The 26,742-nt window shown below is 38.9% G+C and overlaps 2 non-coding genes across 2 annotated transcripts; both read left to right on the forward strand.

The window, feature by feature from the left end:
* The first annotated feature begins 1,003 nt into the window (after window positions 1-1,003).
* Window positions 1,004-1,107, forward strand: LOC112793379 (small nucleolar RNA R71). The gene has a single exon (XR_003198074.1). It is a non-coding gene; the product is annotated as a small nucleolar RNA R71 (small nucleolar RNA).
* Window positions 1,108-25,507: 24,400 nt separating this feature from the next.
* On the forward strand, window positions 25,508-25,611 carry LOC112792862 (small nucleolar RNA R71). The gene has a single exon (XR_003197583.1). It is a non-coding gene; the product is annotated as a small nucleolar RNA R71 (small nucleolar RNA).
* Window positions 25,612-26,742: the final 1,131 nt, after the last annotated feature.

The raw sequence follows: 26,742 nt of genomic DNA on the forward strand, positions 1-26,742 counted from the left end.
AGCTCCTAGATATTGAGTAACTTGCTCTCCAGTTACATCTTCATCCTCTTCAGAGGAAGAATAGTCTTCAAAGCTCATGAATGGCAGAAGAAGGTTTAATGGAATCTCTATGGTCTCTATATGAGCCTCAGATTTCTTTGGGTCCTCAATAGAGAACTCCTTCTTGCTTGAGAGACGTCCCATGAGGTCTTCCTCATTGGGATTCACGTCCTCTCCTTCCTCTCTAGGTTCGGCCATATTGATTATATCAATGGCCTTGCACTCTCTTTTTGGATTTTCTTCAGTATTGCTTGGGAGAGTACTAGGAGGAGTTTCAGTGACTTTCTTACTCAGCTGGCCCACTTGTGCCTCCAGATTTCAGATGGAGGACCTTGTTTCACTCATGAAACTTAAAGTGGCCTTGGACAGATCAGAGACTATATTTGATAAGTTAGAGGTATTTTGCTCAAAATTCTCTGTCTGTTGCCGAGAAGATGATGGAAAAGGCTTGCTATTGCTGAGCCTATTTCTTCCACCATTATTAAAGCCTTGTTGAAGCTTTTGTTGATCCCTCCATGAGAAATTTGGATGATTTCTCCATGAAGAATTATAGGTGTTTCCATAAGGTTCACCCATGCAATTTACCTTTGCCATTGCAGGGTTTTCAGGATCATAAGCTTCTTCTTCAGAAGATGCCTCTTTAGTACTGTTGGTTGCATTTTGCCATCCATTCAGACTTTGAGAAATCATGTTGACTTACTGAGTCAACATTTTGTTCTGAGCCAATATGGCATTCAGAGCATCAATTTCAACAACTCTCTTCCTCTGAGGTGTCCCATTATTCACGGAATTTCTCTCAGAAGTGTACATGAATTGGTTATTTGCAATCATTTCAATAAGTTCCTGAGCTTCTGCAGGCGTTTTCTTTACATGAATGGATCCACCTGCAGAATGGTCTAGTGACATCTTAGAGAACTTAGATAGACCATAATAGAATATATCTATCATGGTCCATTCTAAAAACATGTCAGAAGGACACTTTTTGGTCATCTGCTTGTATCTTTCCCAAGCTTCATAGAGGGATTCACCATCTTTTTGCTTGAAGGTCTGAACATCCACTCTAAGCTTGCTCAGCTTTTGAGGAGGAAAGAATTTAACCAAGAAGGCCGTGACCAGCTTATCCCAGGAGTCCAGGCTATCTTTGGGTTATGAGTCCAACCATGTTCTAGCTTTGTCTCTTACAGCAAAAGGGAAAAGCATGAGCCTGTAGACTTCAGGATCTACTCCATTCATCTTTACAGTCTCACAGATCTGCAAGAACTCAGTTAAAAACTGATAGGGATCTTCTGATGGAAGTCCATGAAACTTGCAGTTTTGTTGCATTAGAGCAACTAGTTGAGGTTTCAGCTCAAAATTGTTTGCTCCAATGGCAGGAATTGAGATGCTTCTTCCATCAAACTTGGAAGTAGGTGTACTATAATCACCAAGCATCCTCCTTGCATTATTGTTGTTGGGTTTGGCTACCATCTCCTTTTCTTGTTCAAAAATTTTAGCAAGGTTGTCTCTGAATTGTTGTAATTTAGCTTCTCTTAGTTTCCTCTTCAGAGTCCTTTCAAGTTCTGGATCAGCTTCAACAAGAATACCTTTTTCCTTGTTCCTGCTTATATGAGAAAGAAGAGAACAGAAAAGGAAAAGGAATCCTCTATGTCACAGTATAGAGATTCCTTTATGTTAGTAGAAGAAGAAGGGAATAAAGAAAGGAGAATCCAAACACAAGGGTGAGGATAGGGACAGAGATTTGAGATGAAGATAAGTGTTAGTAAATGAATAAATAAATAGAATAAGATGAGAGACAGAAGTTTTCGAAAATAATATTGAAAAGGAGTTAATGATTTTTGAAAATTAAGATAAGAAATAAAATTAAAATTAAAATTTAAAATAATTAATTAATTAAAAAGAATTTTTGAAAAAGAGGGAGGTATTTTCGAAAATTAGAGAGAGAAAAGTTGTTAGGTGGTTTTGAAAAAGATAAGAAATAAACAAAAAGTCAAATAGTTAGTTGAAAAAGATTTGAAAGTCAATTTTGAAAAGATAAGAAGATAAGAAGATATTTTGAAATCAAATTTTTGAAAAAAAAAAGATAAAATTTTGAAAAAGATATGATAAAAAGATATGATTTAAAAGATATGGTTGAAAAAGATTTAATTTTTAAAATTAAAATTAATTACTTGACTAACAAGAAACTAAAAGATATGATTATAGAATTTAAAGATTGAACCTTTCTTAACAAGAAAGTAACAAACTTCAAATTTTTGAATCAATCATATTAATTGTTAGCATAATTTTCGAAAATAAAGATAAAACTAAGAAAACGATTTTTGAAAAATATTTTAAAAAAATTAAATTTTTGAAAATTAAATAAAAAATGAAAAAGATTTGATTTTTGAAAAAGTTTTAATAAGATAAGATTTTTAAAATTTGAAATTTTGACTTGACTTACAAGAAACAACTAATTTAAAATTTTTTGACTAAGTCAACCCAAATTTTTGAAATTTTGAGAGAAAAAAGGAACAGATATTTTTTTGTGATTTTTGAATTTTTAGTTATGAGAGAGAAAAACATAAAAAATGACTCACAACATGAAAATTATGAATCAAAACACATGATGCATGCAAGAACGCTATGAATGTCAAGATGAACACCAAGAACACTTTGAAGATCATGATGAACATCAAGAACATGATTTTGAAAAATTTTTTATGTAAAGAAAACTTGCAAGACACCAAACTTAGAAATTTGCAATGCTTAGACACTATGAATGCAAAAATGCATATGAAAAATAACAAAGAACACAAAACAAGAAATTATCAAGATCAAACAAGTAGACTTACCAAGAACAACTTGAAGATCATGAAGAACACTATGAATGCATGAATTTTTTGAAAAATGCAAGAACAATATGAATATGCAATTGACACCAAACTTAAAACATGACACAAGACTCAAACAAGAATCACAAAATATTTTTGGTTTTTATGATTTTATTATTTTTTGTATTTTCTTTTATTTTTTTCGAAAAACATATAGGAAAAAGAAAATAAGAAATTCAAAATTTTTTAATAAGAATTCCAGGAATCTTTCAATATTAGCCTAAAGCTCCAATCAAAGGGTTGGACATGGCTTAATAGCCAGCCAGCTTTAGGATGGCATTACATGCATTGAGGTGATTAGTTGAAGTCTCATTCCAAAAGGAATTGGATATGGCTTTACAGCCAACCAAGCTACAACATGCTTCACGAAACACTAGAAGTCATTCTTAAAAATTTAGAACAATTATTTTTTGCAAGATTTTTGAAAAAAGTTTATTTTGAAAATAAAACTAAAAGAAAATTACCTAATCTGAGCAACAAGATGAACCGTCAGTTGTCCAAACTCGAACAATCCCCGGCAACGGCGCCAAAAACTTGGTGCACGAAATTGTGATCATCAACAATGGCTCCAATAACTTGGTAGCGCTCTCAAATGTGAATCACACTTAGTCACAACTCCGCACAACTAACCAGCAAGTGCACTGGGTCGTCCAAGTAATACCTTACGTGACTAAGAGTCGATCCCACGGAGATTGTTGGTATGAAGCAAGCTATAGTCATCTTGTAAATCTCAGTCAGGTAGATTATAAAATGGAATTTTTGAATAATAATAATAAATAAACAGAAAATAAAGATAAAGTTACTCATGTAAATCATTGGCGGGAATTTCAGATAAGTGTTTGGAGATGCTGTCTTCCTTTTGAATCTCTGCTTTCCTACTGCCTTCATCCAATCCTTCTTATTTTTTTCCATGGCAAGCTGTATGTAGGGCATCACCATTGTCAATGGCTACATCCCATCCTCTCAGTGAAAAAGGTCCAAATGCTCTTGTCACAGCACGACTAATCATCTGTCGGTTCTCGATCATGTCGGAATAAGATCCCTTGATCCTTTTTGCGTTTGTCATCACGCCCAACAATCGCGAATTTGAAGCTTGTCACAGCCATTCAATCCCTGAATCCTACTCGGAATACCACATACAAGGTTTAGACTTTCCGGATTCTCATGAATGCCGCCACCAATTCTAGCTTATACCACGAAGACTCTGATCTCATGGAATGGAAGGCTCGGTTGTCAAGCGAGGGCAACCATGCGTCGTGCATCAGGAATCCAAGAGATACATACTCTAGCTTTCGCTTGTAGAACGGAAGTGGTTGTCATGCACGCGTTCATAGGGACGGATGATGATGAGTGTCACGGATCATCAAATCCATTTGGTTGAAGTATGAGTAGCATCTTAGACAGAAATAAGATTGAATTTGAATAAAAGATAGTAGTAATTGCATTAAAACTCGAGGTACAGCAGAGCTCCACACCCTTAATCTATGGTGTGTAGAAACTCCACCGTTGAAAATACATAAGTGATGAAGGTTCAGGCATGGCCGAATGGCCCGCCCCCAAAACGTGATCACAGGATCGAAAATACAATCCCAGATGTCTAATACAATAGTAAAATGTCCTATTTATACTAGACTAGCTTCTAGGGTTTACAAAAGTAAGTAATTGATGCAGAAGTCCACTTCCGGGGCCCACTTGGTGTGTCCTTAGGCTGAGCTTGAACTTTACACGTGCAGAGGCTTCTCTTGGAGTTGAACGCCAAGTTGTAACGTGTTTTCGGTGTTCAACTCTGGTTCGTGACGTTTTTCTGGTGTTTGACTCCAGAATGCAGCGTAGAACTGGCGTTGAGCGCCAGTTTGCGTCATCTAATCCCGAATAAAGTATGGACTATTATATATTGCTGGAAAGCTCTGAATGTCTACTTTCCAACGCCATTGAGAGCGCGCCATTTGGAGTTCTGTAGCTCTAGAAAATCTATTTCGAGTGCAAGGAAGTCAGAATCCAATAGCATCAGCAGTCCTTTGTCAGCCTCCTTATCAGAGTTTTGCTCAGTCCCTCAATTTCAGCCAAAAAATAACTGAAATCATAGAAAAACACACAAACTCATAGTAAAGTCCAGAAATGTGAATTTAGCATAAAAACTAATGAAAACATCCCTAAAAGTAACTATATCCTACTAAAAACTACCTAAAAACAATGCCAAAAAGCGTATAAATTATCCGCTCGTCACTTCCCATGGACCTTCAGCCAAGTTTAGTGCAAAAACAGTAAGAAAGAAGCGAGAAAGCAGCAATGCCCTAGGCTATCATCATTGTCTTTGGTTTTGGAGGAGAAGACTAAGTGTTGAAGCCATTGAGAAATTATGAAGATGTAACAAATGACCAACCTTTCACCCAAGCAACCATTACATTCAACTGGGAGCTAAATGGCGACGTTTTGGCTTTAAAACGTTTCACCCATAAAATGACGTCATTTTGTAGATCCTAGGTGGTAGTGGTTGTGCCACATAAGCAAGTCCATCGTTGAGTCATGCCAAAATTCGAGTGAAAGACCAGTATGTAGCCTAGCGCATAATCTCAAGGACATAAATAGTGCAATTAGAATCTTAGGGGCTAAATTAGTGCACGAGCCAAATCTGGGGGACCACTATGGGATTTTTTATTTCAACAATTAAACTAAATTAACCAGGTAGTATGTAAAATCAATCTTCAAGCCTTCAAGGACAACGACGGAGGAAGAGATGCCTGAGAAACGAGGCTGAGGCGAGAGGCTTGAGAGAAAAAGATGAATGGCAGAGAATTGTCGATTCTCCTGAGAGGACAGAGGACGGCTGATAAACCACTATTTTATGGTTTATAATGTGTTTAATTATGTGGTTTTATCATGATCTTTACCCACTTATTCATATAATTAGCATGCATTTATATTTCCTTCCTAAAATTATTACATGATTGAAAACTTACTTCCTAGAGACTTTTAATTAGGTATTTTAATTCTCCTTTATCCCATTCGATGCCGTGATCAGTGTGTTAAGTGTTTCAGGCTTTATAGGGCATGAATGAATTGGAGATTGGAAAGGAAGTTTGCAAAAATGGAAGGAATACAAGAAATTAAGGAGATGACCAGCGAGAAGTGACGCGGCCGCGTGGCTCACGCGACCGCGTGAAAGAGAGGAAATCGCAGTGACGCGGCCGCATGGCTCACGCGACCGCGCAAATTGGAAAAGCATAAGTGACGCGGAGGCATGGACGACGCGCCCGCGTGGGAAAGCAAAACGCCGAATGACGCGTCCGCATGAATGACGCGACCGCGTGGCGTGCGCGATCTGCAGAATTTCAGAAGTCGCCGGCAGAGTTTTTGGGCCGGATTTCAACCCAGTTTTCGGCTCAGAAACACAGACTAGAGCCAGGGAACAAGCAGAAACAGAGAAGAAGAATTCATTCCACATAATTTTTAGTTTTAGATCTGAATTGGCTCCTCCCCTAGGTTTTTATCACTTGACATTCATAATTAGGATTTTTTGGAAGATTTTGCTTTTTAGCTTTAGAGAAGAGGCCACCTCTGGTATAGTCATTATACTTTGCTATTTACTTTTTACTTATTCTTCCATATCATTATTCTCTCTAGAGTTGACATTGGATTGTTTTCACAAGTTATTAATATAGAATAATATTTTTATTTAATCCCTTTTCATCTTTTATTTATCATGTCTTCCTTTAATTCCTTTTTATATGTTATGAGTTCTACATTCACAATGAGCGAGTAATTCCCTAACTTGATGGGGAGTGGATTGAAAGGAACCCTTGAGTTGGGATGCTTGAAAGGATAATTATAATTGGGTTCATTGTTGGAATGCCCTCTATTCACAGACACTAATCCTTTTCAATGAGCGGATTGGGACTTGTGAATAGAAACAGCATTCCAACGTGTTTGACTCTCCTTTACCTAGTAAGGGGGTAACTAAACAGAGCAACATTCAATTATCAATTAATCTTGAGAGTACTTCAACAAGAATAGGGCTTCCAACTAATCTACTCCCAGTCAAGGCCTTTATTTAGAATTAATTAAATTCTCTATTTTAATTTTCTGTTTATCAATTCAACCATTTCTGAAAACACCTGATTGATAAAATAGCACATCTCTCTGCAACTCGTTGGGAGACGACCTGGGATTCATACTCCCAGTATTTTAATTTTAATCTTTGTGACAACCCTTTTTAAATTGATAAGTGGATTTTTGGCTGGTTAAGGACTGTACTTGCAACGTATTTCTATTAATAATTTCTTAAATTGCTAGTTTCCACCACGTCAATTTTTGGCGCCGTTGCCGGAGAGTTACAACACTGTGCTAATTTATTGATTGGTATTTATTTTATTGCAATTTTTTTTATTGTGTCACTATGAGCTGTACATTTCTTTCGTTAAATGACGCGTTCACTTCCTGATCCAAGCTTGCCAGTATTTGATCCTGAGATTGAAAGAACTCTTTCACATATAAGGCAAGCTCGGTGTCGGAAAGTCCTCTCTGAGGACAAACTTGAAACCTCATTTAAGGGAGAAACAAGCTCCCTCTCTACTGATCCAGTTGATTTACGTGCAGGCGACATGGCAGCGCCAAGGAGAGTCACTATACAGGAGGAAGGTGCCCCTAATTTTACAGTACAACCATTCCAGGCACACCATCCAGCAGTGGCTGTGGATTTCGAAATAAAGTCTTCGCTACTCAACTTGATGCCCAAGTTTCATGGCTTACCTGCTCAAGAGCCTATCAAGCACCTTAGGGACTTTCAGACCGCTTGTTCTACTGTTAAGCGTGATGGCACTGATGAAATCTCCATTCTGTTAAAAGCGTTCCCATTCTCTCTTGAGGGAAAGGCAAGAGAGTGGTATTACACTCAACCCGGAACAACTGTTTCCAACTGGGATATGCTCAAAAACGAATTTTTGGAGAAATTATTCCTAGCTGAGGTTGCTGATAAACTGAGGAAAGACATGTCCATGATCGTTCAGGATGAATCTGAAACTCTTTATGAATACTTGGAACGCTTCAATAATCTTCTAGAGGCATGTACCCCCCATATGATTGACAAGATAGTATTGCTCGACTACTTTACATAGGGCATGAGATCTCAAGATAGGACCACATTGGAAGGTGCTAGCAATGAGTCTATGAAAAAGTACAAGACTACGGAAGAAGCATGGCAATTGATCAGCGACTTAGCTGAATCTACTAGGAATCACAGGCAGAAACAAAGTCGGTCCAGAGCTGTTGCAGAGGTATCCTCTAGCAAAGAGACTGCTGCTATAGCTCAGAGCTTATGTGAAATGACTAACTTGCTGAAGCAGATGCAACTGAATCAACAACAGCCTCAGCAAGTTCAGCCCTCTCTACCACAGCACAGCCAGCAGTTGGTTCCACAAAGAGTATGCAGAATCTGTGCAGATTACAGTCATTATACTGATGAGTGTCCGCAACTCTAACCAGAAGACCATACTATAGCAGCCACTCATAACTTCTATGATCGCCCCAATCAAGGGTATAATCAAGGTGGCAGCTATAACCAAGGATGGCAGGATAACTCTAACCAAGGTTGGAGAGATAATTTTAACCAAGGTTGAAGGGACAATCACAACAAGGAGGCAGAGATAACAATGGAAATCAGAGGTGGAATAACAATAACAACTTCAGGCAGCAGAATCAGAATCAAGCCTACAGAGCACCTCATCTAAGACAGTCTCAAGCATCTCAGCAGCCCTCTCAGATCACTTATCCCTCTTCATCTCCTAATGATGAGTTACTACAATCTATTGATCGGAGACAACAGGCCATAGAAAATAACTTTACTGCTACTCTGAATGGTCTGACTTCTACTTTGCAAGCCCTTGTCTCACAGATTGGATCAATGACCAACTCCAACAACCAATCCTCAAGCTCTGGTGGACTCTCCTCTCAACCATTATCCAATCCAAAGGGTGGTATTAATGCCATCACCCTAAGGTCCGGAACCACATTGCAAGAGAGGAATCATGAAGAGTCAAACCCACCAGAACACGCCTCAGCAGAAGAGGTAGTAGAATTAGAAGATTGATGAGCGGATAATTTATACGCTTTTTGGCATTGTTTTCATATAGTTTTTAGTAAGTTTAAGCTACTTTTAGGGATGTTTTCATTAGTTTTTATGCTAAATTCACATTTCTAGACTTTACTATGAGTTTGTGTGTTTTTCTGTGATTTCAGGTAAATTCTGACTGAAATTGAGGGATTTGAGCAAAACTCTGAAGAAGGCTGACAAAAGGACTGCTGATGCTGTTGGAATCTGACCTCCCTGCACTCGACATGGATTTTCTGGAGCTACAGAACTCCAATTGGCGCGCTCTCAACGGCGTTGGAAAGTAGACATCCAGGGCTTTCCAGCAATATATAATAGTCCATACTTTATTCGAAGAATGACGACGTAACTTGGCGTTGAACGCCAAGTACACGCTGCTGTCTGGAGTTAAACGCCAGAAAAACGTCATGATCCGGAGTTGAACGCCCAAAACACGTCATAACTCAGAGTTCAACGCCAAGATATGCCTTAGCACGTGAATTCATCAAGCTCAGCCCAAGCACACACCAAGTGGGCCCCGGAAGTGGATTTATGCATCAATTACTTACTCATGTAAACCCTAGTAGCTAGTCTAGTATATATAGGACATTTATCTATTGTATTAGACATCCTGGATTGTATTTTGATCCTGTGATCACGTTAGAGAGGGCTGGCCATTCGGCCATGCCTGAACTCTTTGCTTATGTATTTTCAACGGTGGAGTTTCTGCACACCATAGATTAAGGGTGTGGAGCTCTGCTGTACCTCAAGTATTAATGCAATTCTATTATCTTTTATTCAATTCTCTCTTATTCTTATTCCAAGATATTCATTCGTACCCAAGAACATGATGAATGTGATGAGTCAGATTACCCTCATTATCATTCTCACTTATGAATGCGCGTGATTGACAACCATGTCCGTTCTACATGCAACAGAGCTTGAATGCGTATCTCTTAGATTCCCCAACAGAATCTTCGTGGTATAAGTTAGATAGTTGGCGGCATTCATCTGGATCCGGAAAGTCCAACCTTGTCTGTGGTGTTCCGAGTAGGATCCTGGGAGTCCGGAAAGTCCAACCTTGTCTGTGGTGTTCCGAGTAGGATTCCGATCATGAATGACCGTGACGTGCTTCAAACTTTAACCTGCTGGGTGTTGGTGACAGACGCAAAAGAGGGATTCTATTCCAGTAGGAGCGGGAACCAACCGGTGATTAGCCGTACTGTGACAGAGTGCGTTAGCATAGTTTTCACTGCGAGGATGGGATGTAGCTATCAGCCATGGGTGATGCCTCCAGACTGGTTAGCTGTGCGAGTGACAGCCGCACAGGTTATTTCCCCGTGAGGAATGAAAGTAGCCACAGTTGATGGTGAACCCCTATACAAAGCTTGCCATGGAAAGGAGTAAGAAGGATTGAGTAGAAGGAGTAGGAGAGCAGGCGTCCAAGAGCTCTACAGCATCTCCATCCGCTTATCTGAAATTCCCACCTTTGAATCTGCATAAGTGTTATATCCCTTTTATTATTTATTTCTTTTTATTATTCCTATCCTCAAACCCATAAATAATGTTTAATTTGCCTGACTGAGATTTACAAGGTGACCATAGCTTGCTTCATACCAACAATCTCTGTGGATTCGACCCTTACTCACGTAAGGTTATTACTTGGACGACCCAGTACACTTGCTGGTTAGTTGAACGGAGTTGTGTCCACTCATGCCAATTTCTTAAATTCCATAATTTTACAATGATACCAAAAGGCACAAAATAGGGATCACAATTTCGTCCACCAAGTTTTTGGCGCCGTTGCCGGGGATTGTTCGAGTATGGACAACTGACGGTTCATCTTGTTGCTCAGATTAGGTAATTTTCTTTTCAAAAATCTTTTTCAAAAATTTTTCTTTTATTTTTCGTTCTTCCAAAAATGTTTTTCGAAAAAAATTAATAAAAATACAAAAAAATTAGAAAATCATAAAAATCAAAAATATTTTGTGTTCTTGTTTGAATCTTGTGTTAATTTTTAAGTTTGGTGTCAATTGCATGCTTTCAAAATTTTTCTTGCATTTTTCGAAAAATCTCATGCATTCATAGTGTTCTTCATGATCTTCAAGTTGTTCTTGACAAGTCTTCTTGTTTGATCTTGATGATTTCTTGTTTTGTGTCTTTTGTTGTTTTTCATGTGCATTTTTGCATTCATATTTTCCATGCATTAAAAATTTCTAAGTTTGGTGTCTTGCATGTTTTCTTTGCATCAAAATTTTTCAAAATTATGTTCTTGATGTTCATCATGATCTTCAAAGTGTTCTTGGTGTTCATCTTGACATTCATAGCATTCATGCATGCATCTTGTGTCTTGATCCAAAATTTTCATGTTTTGGGTCATTTTTGTGTTTTTCATTCAAAATTTGATTTCAAAAATATCTTTTCCTTATTTCCCTCCAAAATTTCGAAATTTTGGGATTGACTTGGTCAAAAATTTTCAAAATTAGTTGTTTCTTACAAGTCAAGTCAAAATTTCAATTTTAAAAATCTTATCTTTTCAAAATCTTTTTCAAAAACCATATCTTTTTCATTTTTTTTATAATTTTCGAAAATTTCAAAAATCTTTTTCAAAATATTTTCAAAAATCTTTTTCTTATCTTTTTATCAAATTTTCGAAAATTAGCTAACAATTAATGTGATTGGTTCAAAAATTTGAAGTTTGTTACTTTCTTGTTAAGAAAGGTTCAATCTTTAAATTCTAGAATCTTATCTTGTAGTTTCTTGTTAGTTAAGTAATTTTAAAAATTAAATCTTTTTTTTTCAAATATCTTTTTCAAATATATCTTTTTATCTTTTATCTTATCTTTTTCAAAAATTTTATCTTTTTCAAAATTTGATTTCAAAATATCTTATCTAACCTCCTATCTTCTTATCTTTTTCAAAATTTGATTTCAAATCTTTTTCAATCAACTAACTAACTCCTCGTTTGTTTCTTATCTTTTTCAAAACCACCTAACTACTTTTCCCTCTCTAAATTTTCGAAAATTCTCCCCCTCTTTTTCAAAAATTCTTTTTAATTGTTTTAAATTTTAATTTTAATCTCATCTTATCTTTAATTTTCGAAAATTACTAACCTCTTTTTCAAAATTATTTTCGAAAATCTTCTTTTCTTTTCTTCTTCTATTTTAATTATTTAATTACTAACACTTCTCTTCACCTCTCCTCATCCAAAAATCTGAATCCCCTTCTTCATTCTTCTACCTCTTTCTTCTTCTACTAACATAAGGGAATCTCTATACTGTGACATGGAGTATTCCTCTTTCTTTTCTTGTTTTCTTCTCTTTCTTATGAGCAGGAACAAGGATAAAGGCACTCTTGTTGAAGCTGATCCAGAACCTGAAAGGACTCTGAAGAGAAAATTAAGAGAAGCTAAATTACAACAATCCAGAAGCAACCTTTCAGAAATTTTCGAACAAGAGAAAGATATGGCAGCCGAAAATAATAATAATAATAATGCAAGGAGAATGCTTGGTGACTTCACAAAGCCAACATCCAAGTTGATGGAAGAAGCATCTCCATTCCTGCCATTGGAGCCAATAACTTTGAGCTTAAGCCTCAACTAGTTGCTTTGATGCAACAAAACTGCAAGTTTTATGGACTTCCATCTGAAGATCCCTATCAGTTCTTAACTGAATTCTTGCAAGTCTGTGATACTGTAAAGACGAATGGAGTTAATCCTGAAGTCTACAGACTCATGCTTTTCCCTTTTGCTGTAAGAGACAGAGCTAGAATATGGTTGGATTCACAACCTAAGGATAGCCTGGACTCCTGGGATAAGCTGGTCACTGCTTTCTTAGATAAGTTCTTCCCTCCTCAAAAGCTGAGCAAGCTGAGAGTGGATGTTCAAACCTTCAAACAAAAAGATGGTGAATCCCTCTATGAAGCTTGGGAAAGATATAAGCAGCTGACCAAGAGATGTCCATCTGACATGTTTTCAGAATGGACCCTATTAGATATATTCTATTATGGTCTCTCTGAATTTTCAAAAATGTCACTGGATCATTCTGCAGGTGGATCTATTCACCTGAAGAAAACGCCTGAAGAGGCTCAAGAACTCATTGACATGGTTGCAAACAACCAGTTCATGTATACCTCTGAGAGGAATTCCGTGAATAATGGGGTCCCTCAGAAGAAGGGAGTTCTTGAAATTGATGCTCTGAATGCCATACTGGCTCAGAACAAAGTGTTGACTCAACAGGTCAACATGATCTCTCAAAATCTGAATGGATTGCAATATGCATCCAACAGTACTAGAGAGGTAGCTTCTGAAGAAGCTTATGATCCTGAGAACCCTGCCATGGCAGAGGTTAATTATCTGGGTGAACCATATGGAAATACCTATAACCCATCATGGAGAAATCATCCAAATTTCTCCTGGAAGGATCAACAAAAACCTCAACAAGGTTTTAACAATGGTGGACGCAATAGGCTGAATAATAGTAAGCCATATCCATCATCTTCTCAGCAACAGACAGAGAACTCTGAACAAAATAATTCTAATTTAGCTAATATAGTCTCTGATCTGTCAAAGGCCACCTTCAGTTTCATGAATGAAACAAGATCCTCCATTAGAAATTTGGAGGCACAAGTAGGCCAGCTGAGTAAGAAAGTTATTGAAACTCCTCCCAGTATTCTCCCAAGTAATACAGAAGAGAATCCAAAAGGAGAGTGCAAAGCCATTGACTTAGTCAACATGGCCGAAAGCACAAAGGAGGAGGAGGACGAAAATCCTAGTGAGAAAGAACTCCTGGGACGTCCTCCAAGCAAGAAGGAGCTTCCTAATAAGGATCCTGAGGAATCTGAGGCTCACACAGAGATCATAGAGATTCCACTAAATCTCCTTCTGCCATTCATGAGCTCTGACTATTATTCATCCTCTGAGGAGGATGAAGATGTGACTAGTGAGCAAGTTGCTCAATATCTAGGAGCTATCATGAAACTGAATGCCAAGCTGTTTGGTAATGAGACTTTGGAAAGTAAACCTCCCTTGCTCATTAATGAATTAGAAACTTGGATTCAGGAAACTCTACCTCAAAAGAAACAAGATCCTGGCAAGTTCTTAATACCTTGCACCATTGGCACCATGAGCTTTGAGAAAGCTCTATGTGATCTTGGGTCAGGGATAAACCTTATGCCACTCTCTGTAATGGAGAAGCTAAGAATCATTGAGGTACAACCTGCCTTGTTCTCATTACAATTGGCAGATAAATCCATGAGAGAAGCTCATGGGATAGTAGAGGACGTGCTAGTAAAAGTTGAAGACTTTTACATCCCTGCTGATTTCCTAATCCTAGATACTAGGAAGGAAGATGATGAATGCATCATCCTAGGAAGACCTTTCCTAGCCACAGCAGAAGCTGTGATAGATGTCAACAGAGGAGAGTTAGTCCTTCAATTAAATGGAGAATACCTTGTGTTTCAAGCACATGGCAATCCATCTATGACAAAAGAGAGTAAGCATGAAGAGCTTCTCTCAGTTCAAGGTCAAGAAGAGCCCACACAGTCAAACTCTAAGTTTGGTGTTGTGAAGCCACAACCAAACTCTAAGTTTGGTGTTCAAACCCCATATCTAAACTCTAAGTTTGGTGTTGGGACTAGACAACATTGACTTGATTGCTCTGTGGCTCCATGAGAGCCACTGTCAAGCTATTGACATTAAAGAAGCGCTTGTTGGGAGGCAACCCAATTTTATTTATCTAATTTTATTTTATTTTGTTTCTTTGTTATTTTTGTGTTTAATTAGGTACATGATCATGAGGAGTCACGAAAAAATCAAAAAAATTAAAAACAGAGTCAAAAACAGAAGAAAAAAAATTTTCACCCTGGAGGACGCACGGGCCGGCGTTCAGCGCCCAGAAGATGCATCTGGCGGGCGTTCAACGCCAGAACAGAGCATCTTCCTGGCGCTGAACGCCCAAAACAAGCAACATCCTGGCGTTTAATGCCAGGATGCGCACGCAGAGGACAATCTGGCGCTGAACGCCAGAAACAAGCTTGAAACTGGCGTTCAACGCCAGAATCAAGCATCACATGGGCGTTTAACGCCCAGAACATGCACCAATGGGCGTTTGAACGCCAGAATGGTGCATGAAGGCAATCTACACGCCTATATGGTGAAGGAATGGTATTTCTTTTCACCTCAGGACCTGTGGACCCCACAGGATTCCCACCTCAGGATCTGTGGACCCCACAGGATCCCCACCTCCCTTTTCTTTTAATCCTATTCACACTCTCCTAATCCAAATCTCATTCCCAATTACCCCATGCACCACTCACATCAACCTCCTCTTCCCCATAAACCCCACCTACCCCCACTACATTCAAATTCAATTTCCCACCCATTCCCACCCAAATTGGCCGAAACCTCACCCTCCCCCTCCCTATAAATACCTCCCTTTTCTTCTTCATTTTCACACAACATAACCCCTTCTTCTCTACATAGCCGAACCCACTTCTCTCCCTCTCTTCCAAATTCTCTTCTTCTTCTTCTTCTACTCTTCTTTTCTTTTTGCTCGAGGACGAGCAAATTTTAAGTTTGGTGTGGTAAAAAGCCTAGCTTTTTATTTTTCATTCACCATCAATGGCACCCAAGACCGGAGTTTCCTCAAGAAAAGGAAAAGGGAAGGCAAAAGCTTCCACTTCCGAATCATGGGAAAAGGAGAGATTCATCTCCAAGAGCCACCAAGACCACTTCTATGATGTTGTGGCAAAGAAGAGGGTGATCCCTGAGGTCCCCTTCAAGCTCAAAAAGAATGAGTATCCGGAAATCCGACATGAAATCCAAAGAAGAGGGTGGGAAGTCATAACCAACCCCATGCAACAAGTCGGATTATTGATGGTTCAAGAGTTCTATGCTAATGCATGGATCACTAGGAACCATGATCAAAGTATGAACCCGAATCCAAAGAACTATATCACAATGGTTCGGGGGAAATACTTAGATTTCAGTCCGGAAAATGTGAGGTTGGCGTTTCATCTACCCATGATGCAAGGTGATGAACGCCCCTACACAAGGAGGGTCAACTTCAATCAAAGGTTGGACCAAGTCCTAATGGACATTTGTGTGGAAGGCGCCCAATGGAGAGTAGACTCCAAAGGCAAACCGGTCCAACTAAGAAGACTGGACCTCAAGCCTGTAGCTAGAGGATGGTTGGAGTTCATCCAAAGATCCATCATCCCTACAAGCAACCGATCTGAAGTTACTGTGGATCGGGCAATCATGATCCATAGCATCATGATTGGAGAGGAGGTAGAGGTTCATGAAGTCATAGCCAATGAACTCTACAAAATAGCTGACAAGCCTTCATACATGGCACGACTAGCCTTCCCCCACCTCATATGCCATTTATGCTACTCAGCTGGAGTTATCATAGATGGAGATGTCTCCATTGAAGAAGACAAGCCCATCACCAAGAAAAGGATGGAGCAAACAAGGGAAGTCCCTCACGGCCCCCAAGGAGAACATGAGGAAGTTCATCAACAAATGCCTCATGGAATACACTTTCCTCCCAACAACTATTGGGAGCAACTCAGTACCTCCTTAGAAGACTTGAGCCAAAACGTGGAACAACTAAGGGTGGAACACCATGAACACACCCTCACTCTCCAAGAAATAAGAGAAGATCAAAGAGCTATGAGAGAGGAGCAACAAAGGCAAGGAAGGGACATAGAAGAGTTAAAGAACATCATTGGTCCTTCAAGAAGAAGACGCCACTAGAGGTGGATTCATTCCTTGTTCTTTATTTTCTTTCTGTTTTCGGTTTTTAAGTGTTATGTTTATCTATGTTTTTGTGTTTCTACTTCATGATCATTAGTGTGTAAACCATGCCTTAAAGCTATGAATAAAATCCATTAGTCTTTCACCTCTCTTAAAAGAAAAATGTTTTAATTCAAAAGAACAAGAAGTACATAATTTTCGAAATTATTAGTGAATTTGATTTAATTATATTGATGTGGTGGCAATAATTTTTGTTTTCTGAATGAATGAATGAACAGTGCATATTTTTGATCTTGTTGTTTATGAGTGTTAAAATTGTTGGCTCTTGAAAGAATGATGAACAAAGAGAAATGTTATTGATGAACTGAAAAATTCATGAATTGATTCTTGAAGCAAGAAAAAGCAGTGAAAAAAAAAAGTGGCGAAAAAAAATAGAAAGAAAAAGCAAGCAGAAAAAGCCAATAGCCTTTAAAACCAAAAGGCAAGGGTAGCAAGGATCCAAGGCTTTGAGCATCAATGGATAGGAGGGCCCAAGGAAATAAAATCCAGGCCTAAGCGGCTAAATCAAGCTGTCCCTAACCATGTGCTTGTGTCATGAAGGTCCAAGTGAAAAGCTTGAGACTGAGTGGTTAAAGTCGTGATCCAAAGCAAAAGAGTGTGCTTAAGAGCTCTGGACACCACTAACTGGGGACTTTAGCAAAGCTGAGTCACAATCTGAAAAGGTTCACCCAGTTATGTGTCTGTGGCATTTGTGTATCCGGTGGTAATACTGGAAGACAAAGTGCTTAGGGCCACAGCCAAGACTCATAAAGTAGCTGTGTTCAAGAATCAACATGCCTAACTAGGAAAGTCAATAACACTATCCCAAATTCTGAGTTCCCAGAGAAGCCAATCACTCTAAACTTCAAAGGAAAAAGTGAGATGCCAAAACTGTTCAGAAGCAAAAAGCGTCAAGTCCCGCTCATCTAATTAAATTAATATTCACTGATATTTTGGACTTTATAGTATATTCTCTTTTTTTTATCCTATTTGATTTTCAGTTGCTTGGGGACAAGCAACAATTTAAGTTTGGTGTTGTGATGAGCGGATAATTTATACGCTTTTTGGCATTGTTTTCATATAGTTTTTAGTAAGTTTAAGCTACTTTTAGGGATGTTTTCATTAGTTTTTATGCTAAATTCACATTTCTGGACTTTACTATGAGTTTGTGTGTTTTTCTGTGATTTCAGGTAAATTCTGACTGAAATTGAGGGATTTGAGCAAAACTCTGAAGAAGGCTGACAAAAGGACTGCTGATGCTGTTGGAATCTGACCTCCCTGCACTCGACATGGATTTTCTGGAGCTACAGAACTCCAATTGGCGCGCTCTCAACGGCGTTGGAAAGTAGACATCCAGGGCTTTCCAGCAATATATAATAGTCCATACTTTATTCGAAGAATGACGACGTAACTTGGCGTTGAACGCCAAGTACACGCTGCTGTCTGGAGTTAAACGCCAGAAAAACGTCATGATCCGGAGTTGAACGCCCAAAACACGTCATAACTCAGAGTTCAACGCCAAGATATGCCTTAGCACGTGAATTCATCAAGCTCAGCCCAAGCACACACCAAGTGGGCCCCGGAAGTGGATTTATGCATCAATTACTTACTCATGTAAACCCTAGTAGCTAGTCTAGTATATATAGGACATTTATCTATTGTATTAGACATCCTGGATTGTATTTTGATCCTGTGATCACGTTAGAGAGGGCTGGCCATTCGGCCATGCCTGAACTCTTTGCTTATGTATTTTCAACGGTGGAGTTTCTGCACACCATAGATTAAGGGTGTGGAGCTCTGCTGTACCTCAAGTATTAATGCAATTCTATTATCTTTTATTCAATTCTCTCTTATTCTTATTCCAAGATATTCATTCGTACCCAAGAACATGATGAATGTGATGAGTCAGATTACCCTCATTATCATTCTCACTTATGAATGCGCGTGATTGACAACCATGTCCGTTCTACATGCAACAGAGCTTGAATGCGTATCTCTTAGATTCCCCAACAGAATCTTCGTGGTATAAGTTAGATAGTTGGCGGCATTCATCTGGATCCAGAAAGTCCAACCTTGTCTGTGGTGTTCCGAGTAGGATTCCGATCATGAATGACCGTGACGTGCTTCAAACTTTAACCTGCTGGGCGTTGGTGACAGACGCAAAAGAGGGATTCTATTCCAGTAGGAGCGGGAACCAACCGGTGATTAGCCGTACTGTGATAGAGTGCGTTAGCATAGTTTTCACTGCGAGGATGGGATGTAGCTATCAGCCATGGGTGATGCCTCCAGACTGGTTAGCTGTGCGAGTGACAGCCGCACAGGTTATTTCCCCGTGAGGAATGAAAGTAGCCACAGTTGATGGTGAACCCCTATACAAAGCTTGCCATGGAAAGGAGTAAGAAGGATTGAGTAGAAGGAGTAGGAGAGCAGGCGTCCAAGAGCTCTACAGCATCTCCATCCGCTTATCTGAAATTCCCACCTTTGAATCTGCATAAGTGTTCTATCCCTTTTATTATTTATTTCTTTTTATTATTCCTATCCTCAAACCCATAAATAATGTTTAATTTGCCTGACTGAGATTTACAAGGTGACCATAGCTTGCTTCATACCAACAATCTCTGTGGATTCGACCCTTACTCACGTAAGGTTATTACTTGGACGACCCAGTACACTTGCTGGTTAGTTGAACGGAGTTGTGTCTACTCATGCCAATTTCTTAAATTCCATAATTTTACAATGATACCAAAAGGCACAAAATAGGGATCACAATTTCGTCCACCAAAGATGTTGAGGAAGAAACTGATATACAGGACATGGCTGAGGAAGAAGACACTAAGTCACAGGAAGAAGCACCAAAGGGTGCAGACACTGCAGAAAATGCCATTCCTATTCCATTTCCACAACTCGCAAAGAAGCCCAAGAAGCAGTTGGAACCTGATCCCAAAATGGTAGAAATATTCAAAAAGTTGAGGTAATTGTTTCCCTTTTTGATGTCATTCAACAGGTACCTAAATATGCAAAGTTTCTAAAAGATTTGTGCATACATAAAGACAAAATTAATGAATTAGAAACTATTCCTTTAGGAAGTTCTATATCTGCTTTAATGGGAAATATACCTGAAAAATGTAGTGACCCAGGCCTATTGGTGGACGAAATTGTGATCAATGTTCTAACTATTTTGTATGAAATCATTATTATGGCACTGGTTGAATTCACAACTCCGTTCAACTAACCAGCAAGTGTACTGGGTCGTCCAAGTAATAAACCTTACGTGAGTAAGGGTCGATCCCACAGAGATTGTTGGTATGAAGCAAGCTATGGTCACCTTGTAAATCTCAGTTAGGCAGATTAAATTGGTTTATGGGTTTTTGAAAATAGAAATAAGAAAATAAATAATAAAAGGGATAGAATACTCATGCAGATTCATTGGTGGGAATTTCAGATAAGCGAATGGAGATACTGTATGGCTCAAGGACGCCTGCCCTCCCACTGCTTCAACTCAGTCCTTCTTACTCCTTTCCATGGCAAGCTGTATGTAGGGCATCACCGTTGTCAATGGCTACATCCCATCCTCTCAGTGAAAATGTTCCTATGCTCTGTCACAGCACGGCTAATCATCTGTCGGTTCTCAATCAGGTTGGAATAGAATCCCTTGATTCTTTTGCGCTTGTCATCACGCCCAGCCTTCAGGAGTTTGAAGCTCGTCACAGTTATTCAATCCCAGAATCCTACTCGGAATACCACAGACAAGGTTTAGACTTTCCGGATCCTCATGAATGCCGCCATCTATCTAACTTATACCACGAAGATTCTGTTGGGGAATCTAAGAGATACACATTCAAGCTCGGTTGCATGTAGAACGGAAGTGGTTGTCAATCACGTGCGTTCATAAGTGAGAATGATAATGAGGGTTACTTATCATCACATTCATCATGTTCTTGGGTACGAATGAATATCTTGGAATAAGAATAAAAGAGAATTGAATAAAAGACAATAGGATTGCATTAATACTTGAGGTACAGCAGAGCTCCACACCCTTAATCTATGGTGTGCAGAAACTCCACCGTTGAAGATACATAAGTGAAAGAGGTTCAGGCATGGCCGAATGGCCAGCCCTCTCCATGATCAAGTGACCGAATATTCAAGAGATTAAACTGTCAAAAGATATCTAATACAATAGATAAATGTTCTATTTATAATAAACTAGCTCCTAGGGTTTACATGAGTAAGTAATTGATGCATAAATCCACTTCCGGGGCCCACTTGGTGTATGCTTGGGCTGAGCTTGATCAATCCACGAGCTGAGGCTTCTCTTGGAGTTGAACTCCGAGTTATGACATGTTTTGGGCGTTCAACTCCGGATCATGACGTTTTTCTGGCGTTTAACTCCAGACAGCAGCTTGTACTTGGCGTTCAACGCCAAGTTACGTCGTCAATCTTCGAATAAAGTATGAACTATTATATATTGCTGGAAAGCTCTGGATGTCTACTTTCCAACGCCGTTGAGAGTGCGCCAATTGGAGTTCTGTTGCTCCGGAAAATCTATTTCGAGTGCAGGGAGGTCAGATTCCAACAGCATCAGCAGTCCTTTTGTCAGCCTTCTTCAGAGTTTTGCTCAAATCCCTCAATTTCAGCCAGAATTTACCTGAAATCACAGAAAAACACACAAACTCATAGTAAAGTCCAGAAATGTGAATTTAACATAAAAACTAATGAAAACATCCCTAAAAGTAGCTCAAACTTACTAAAAACTATATAAAAACAATGCCAAAAAGCGTATAAATTATCCGCTCATCACAACACCAAACTTAAATTGTTGCTTGTCCCCAAGCAACTGAAAATCAAATAGGATAAAAGAAGAGAATATACTATAAATTCCAGAATATCAATGAATATTAATTTAATTAGATGAGTGGGACTTGTAGCTTTTTGCTTCTGAATAGTTTTGGCATCTCACTTTTTCCTTTGAAGTTCAGAGTGATTGGCGTCTCTGGGAACTCAGAATTTCAGATAGTGTTATTGACTTTCCTAGTTAAGCATGTTGATTCTTGAACACAGCTACTTATGAGTCTTGGCCGTGGCCCTAAGCACTTTGTTTTCCAGTATTACCACCGGATACATCAATGCCACAGACACATAACTGGGTGAACCTTTTCAGATTGTGACTCAGCTTTGCTAGAGTTCCCAGTTAGTGGTGTCCAGAGCTCTTAAGCACACTCTTTTTGCTTTGGATCACGACTTTAACCATTCAGTCTCAAGCTTTTCACTTGGACCTTCATGACACAAGCACATGGTTAGGGACAGCTTGATTTAGCCGCTTAGGCCTGGATTTTATTTTCTTGGGCCCTCCTATCCATTGATGCTCAAAGCCTTGGATCCTTTTTACCCTTGCCTTTTGGTTTTAAGGGCTATTGGCTTTTTCTACTGCTCCTTCTTTTTCTTTCTATTTTTTTCGCCACTTTTTTTTTTCGCAAGCTTCCTTTTTCACTGCTTTTTCTTGCTTCAAGAATCAATTTCATGATTTTTCAGATCATCAATAACATTTCTCTTTGTTCATCATTCTTTCAAGAGCCAACAATTTTAACACTCATAAATAACAAGATCAAAAATATGCACTGTTCAAGCATTCATTCAGAAAACAAAAAGTATTGCCACCACATCAATATAATTAAATTAAATTCAAGGATAAATTCGAAATTCATGTACTTCTTGTTCTTTTGAATTAAAACATTTTTCATTTAAGAGAGGTGAAGGATTAATGGATTTTATTCATAGCTTTAAGGCATGGTTACATACTAATGATCATGAAGTAGAGACACAAAACATAGATAAACACAACATTAAAAACCGAAAACAGAAAGAAATAAAGAACAAGGAATGAATCCACCTGAGTGAGGGTGGCGCCTTCTTGAAGGTCCAATGGTGCTTTTTGAGCTCCTCTATGTCTCTTCCTTGCTTCTGTTGAATGATTCCTAGTAATTTTGGTGTTTCTACCCTTAGTTGCTTCCAATATTTGTGTGGAGGATAACTTATTCCTTGAGGTATCTCAGGGATCTCTTGATTTGCAGCCACATGTTCTACCACTGAGCTATGACGGCTTATAGTCTTTCCATCTCCCAAGACTCAGAGGTGGAAGCTTTTGTCTTCCCTTTGAGGTTTCTCTGGCCTTAGGTGCCATTAATGGTAATGGAAAAGCAAAAAAAGCTATGCTTTTACCACACCAAACTTAAAATATTGCTCGCCCTCGAGCAAGAGAAGAAAGAAGAGAGGAAGAAGAAGAAGAAGAAAATGGAGGTGAGTGAGGGGAGATGGATTCGGCTATATGGGTGGGATTGGGTGGGAAAGAGAAGTTGAATTGTAAAGGTAGGTGGGGTGTATGGGGAAGAGTGGATAGATGTAGGTGGTGAATGAAAAATAGAAGGAATGACCATGAATGGAAAGAGAGAGGGCGAGGTAGGTGGGGATCCTGTGAGGTCCACAGATCCTGAGATGATCCTGTGGGGTCCACAGGTCCTGAGGTGTCAAGGAATTCCATCCTTGCACCAAATAGGCATGTAAATTGCCTTGGCACACCATTCTGGCGTTTAAACGCCCATTGGTGCACGTTCTGGGCGTTCAACGCCCATGTAAAGCATGTTTCTGGCGTTGAACGCCAGTTTCATGCTTGTTACTGGCGTTCAGCGCCAGTTTTTCCTCTCTGGGCACATTCCTGGCGTTCAGCGCCAGGATGTTGCTTGTTTCTGGCGTTCAGCGCCAGAATGGTGCTCTGTTCTGGCGTTCAACGCCAGCCAGATGCACCTTACTGGCGTTGAACGCCAGCCCGTGCGTTTTCCAGGGTGAAAAATTTTTTTCTTCTGTTTTTGACTCTGTTTTTAATTTTTTTGATTTTTTCGTGACTCCTCATGATCATGTACCTAATAAAACACAAAATAACAATATAATAAAAATTAGATAAATAAACTTGGGTTGCCTCCCAACAAGCGCTTCTTTAATGTCAATAGCTTGACAGTGGCTCTCATGGAGCCACAAGGTGATCAGGTCAATGTTAGTGTAGTCCCAACACCAAACTTAGAGTTTGGATATGGGGTCTTAACACCAAACTTAGAGTTTGGTTGTGGCCTCACAACACCAAACTTAGAGTTTGACTGTGTGGGTTCTTCTTGACTCTGAACTGAGAGAAGTTCTTCCTGCTTACTCTCTTTTGTCACAGAGGGATGGCCATGTGCCTTAAACACAAAGTAGTCCCCATTCAATTGAAGGACTAATTCACCTCTGTTGACATCTATCACAGCTTCTGCTGTGGCTAGGAAAGGTCTTCCAAGGATGATGCAATCATCCTCTTCCTTCCTAGTGTCTAAGATTATGAAATCAGCAGGGATATAAAGGCCTTCAACCTTTACTAACACGTCCTCTACTATTCCATAAGCTTGTCTCAATGACTTGTCTGCCAATTGTAATGAGAACAAGGCAGGTTGTACCTCAATGATCCCTAGCATCTCCATTACAGAGAGTGGCATAAGATTTATCCCTGACCCTAGATCACATAGAGCTTTTTCAAAGCTCATGGTGCCAATGGTACAAGGTATTAAGAACTTGCCAGGATCTTGTTTCTTTTGAGGCAGAGTTCTCTGAATCCAAGTGTCTAGTTCACTAATGAGCAAGGGAGGTTCACTTTCCCAAGTCTCATTACCAAACAGCTTGGCATTCAGCTTCATGATAGCTCCTAAATATTGAGCAACTTGCTCTTCAGTCACATCTTCATCCTCTTCAGAGGAAGAATAGTCTTCAGAGCTCATGAATGGCAGAAAGAGATTTAATGGAATCTCTATGGTCTCTATATGAGCCTCAGATTCCTCTGGATCCTTAATAGGAAATTCCTTCTTGCTTGAAGGACGTCCCAGGAGGTCTTCCTCACTAGGATTTTCGTCCTCCTCTTCCCTAGTGCATTCGGCCACATTGATCACATCAATGGCCTTGCACTCTCCTTTTGGATTCTCTTCTGTATTGCTTGGGAGAATACTGGGAGGAGTTTCAATGACTTTCTTACTCAGCTGGCCCACTTGTGCCTCCAAATTTCTAATGGAGGATCTTGTTTCATTCATGAAACTGAAAGTGGCCTTTGACAGATCAGAGACAATATTGGCTAAATTAGAAGTGTTTTGTTCTGAATTCTCTGTCTGTTGCTGAGAAGATGATGGATATGGCTTACTATTGCTCAGCCTATTGCGTCCACCATTGTTAAAGCCTTGTTGAGGCTTTTGTTGATCCTTCCAGGAGAAATTTGGATGATTTCTCCATGATGGGTTATAGGTGTTTCCATAAGGTTTACCCATGTAATTAACCTCTGCCATGGCAGGGTTCTCAGGATCATAAGCTTCTTCAGAAGCTACCTCTCTAGTACTGTTGGATGCATGTTACAATCTATTCAGATTTTGAGAGATTATGTTGACCTGTTGAGTCAACATTTTGTTCTGAGCTAATATGGCATTCAGAGCATCAATTTCAAGAACTCCTTTCTTCTGAGGTATCCCATTATTCACGGAATTCCTCTCAGAGGTATACATGAACTGGTTGTTTGCAACCATGTCAATGAGTTCTTGAGCCTCTTCAGGTGTTTTCTTCAGGTGAATAGATCCACCTGCAGAATGGTCCAATGACATTTTCGAAAATTCAGAGAGACCATAATAGAATATATCTAATAGGGTCCATTCTGAAAACATGTCAGATGGACATCTTTTGGTCAACTGCTTGTATCTTTCCCAAGCTTCATAGAGGGATTCACCATCTTTTTGTTTGAAGGTTTGAACATCCACTCTCAGCTTGCTCAGCTTTTGAGGAGGAAAGAATTTATCCAAGAAGGCAGTGACCAGCTTATCCCAGGAGTCCAGGCTATCCTTAGGTTGTGAATCCAACCATATTCTAGCTCTGTCTCTTACAGCAAAAGGGAAAAGCATGAGTCTGTAGACTTCAGGATCAACTCCATTCGTCTTTACAGTCTCACAGATCTGCAAGAACTCAGTTAAAAACTGATAAGGATCTTCAGATGGAAGTCCATAAAACTTGCAGTTTTGTTGCATTAAAGCAACTAGTTGAGGCTTAAGCTCAAACTTATTGGCTCCAATGGCAGGAATGGAGATGCTTCTTCCATCAAACTTGGACGTTGGCTTTGTGAAGTCACCAAGCATTCTCCTTGCATTATTATTATTATTTTCGGCTGCCATCTCCTTCTCTTGTTCGAAAATTTCTGAAAGGTTATTTTTGGATTGTTGTAATTTAGCTTCTCTTAGTTTTCTCTTCAGAGTCCTTTCAGGTTCTGGATCAATTTCAACAAGAGTGCCTTTTTCCCTGTTCCTGCTCATATGAAAGAGAAGAAAACAAGAAAAGAAAGAGGAATCCTCTATGCCACAGTATAGAGATTCCTTTATGTTAGTAGAAGGAGAAAGGGGTAGAAGAATCCAAATACAAGGGATATAAGAAGTTCGGATTCTTAGATGAAGAGAGGTGAAGAGAAGTGTTAGTAAATAAATAATTAAGTAGAAGAAGAAAAGAGAGGGAAATTTCGAAAATAGTTTTGAAAAAGTCGTTAGTGATTTTCGAAAATTAAAGATAATATATAATTAAAATTAAAATTTAAAACAAAAAGAATTTTTGAAAAAGAGAGGGAGAATTTTCGAAAATTAGAGAGGGAAAAGTAGTTAGGTGGTTTTGAAAAAGATAAGATAAAAGATAAAAAGATAAGATAAAAATTTTAATAAAAAGATATTTTGAAAAAGATTTAATTTTTAAAAAGACTCAACTAACAAGAAACTACAAGATAAGATTCTAGAACTTAAAGATTGAACCTTTCTTAACAAGAAAGTAACAAACTTCAAATTTTTGAACCAATCACATTAATTGTTAGCTAATTTTCGAAAATTTGATATAAAGATAAGAAAAAGATTTTGAAAATATTT

This window comes from Arachis hypogaea, chromosome 3 (genome assembly GCF_003086295.3).
Source record: "Arachis hypogaea cultivar Tifrunner chromosome 3, arahy.Tifrunner.gnm2.J5K5, whole genome shotgun sequence".
NCBI classification, from domain to species: Eukaryota; Viridiplantae; Streptophyta; class Magnoliopsida; order Fabales; family Fabaceae; genus Arachis; species Arachis hypogaea.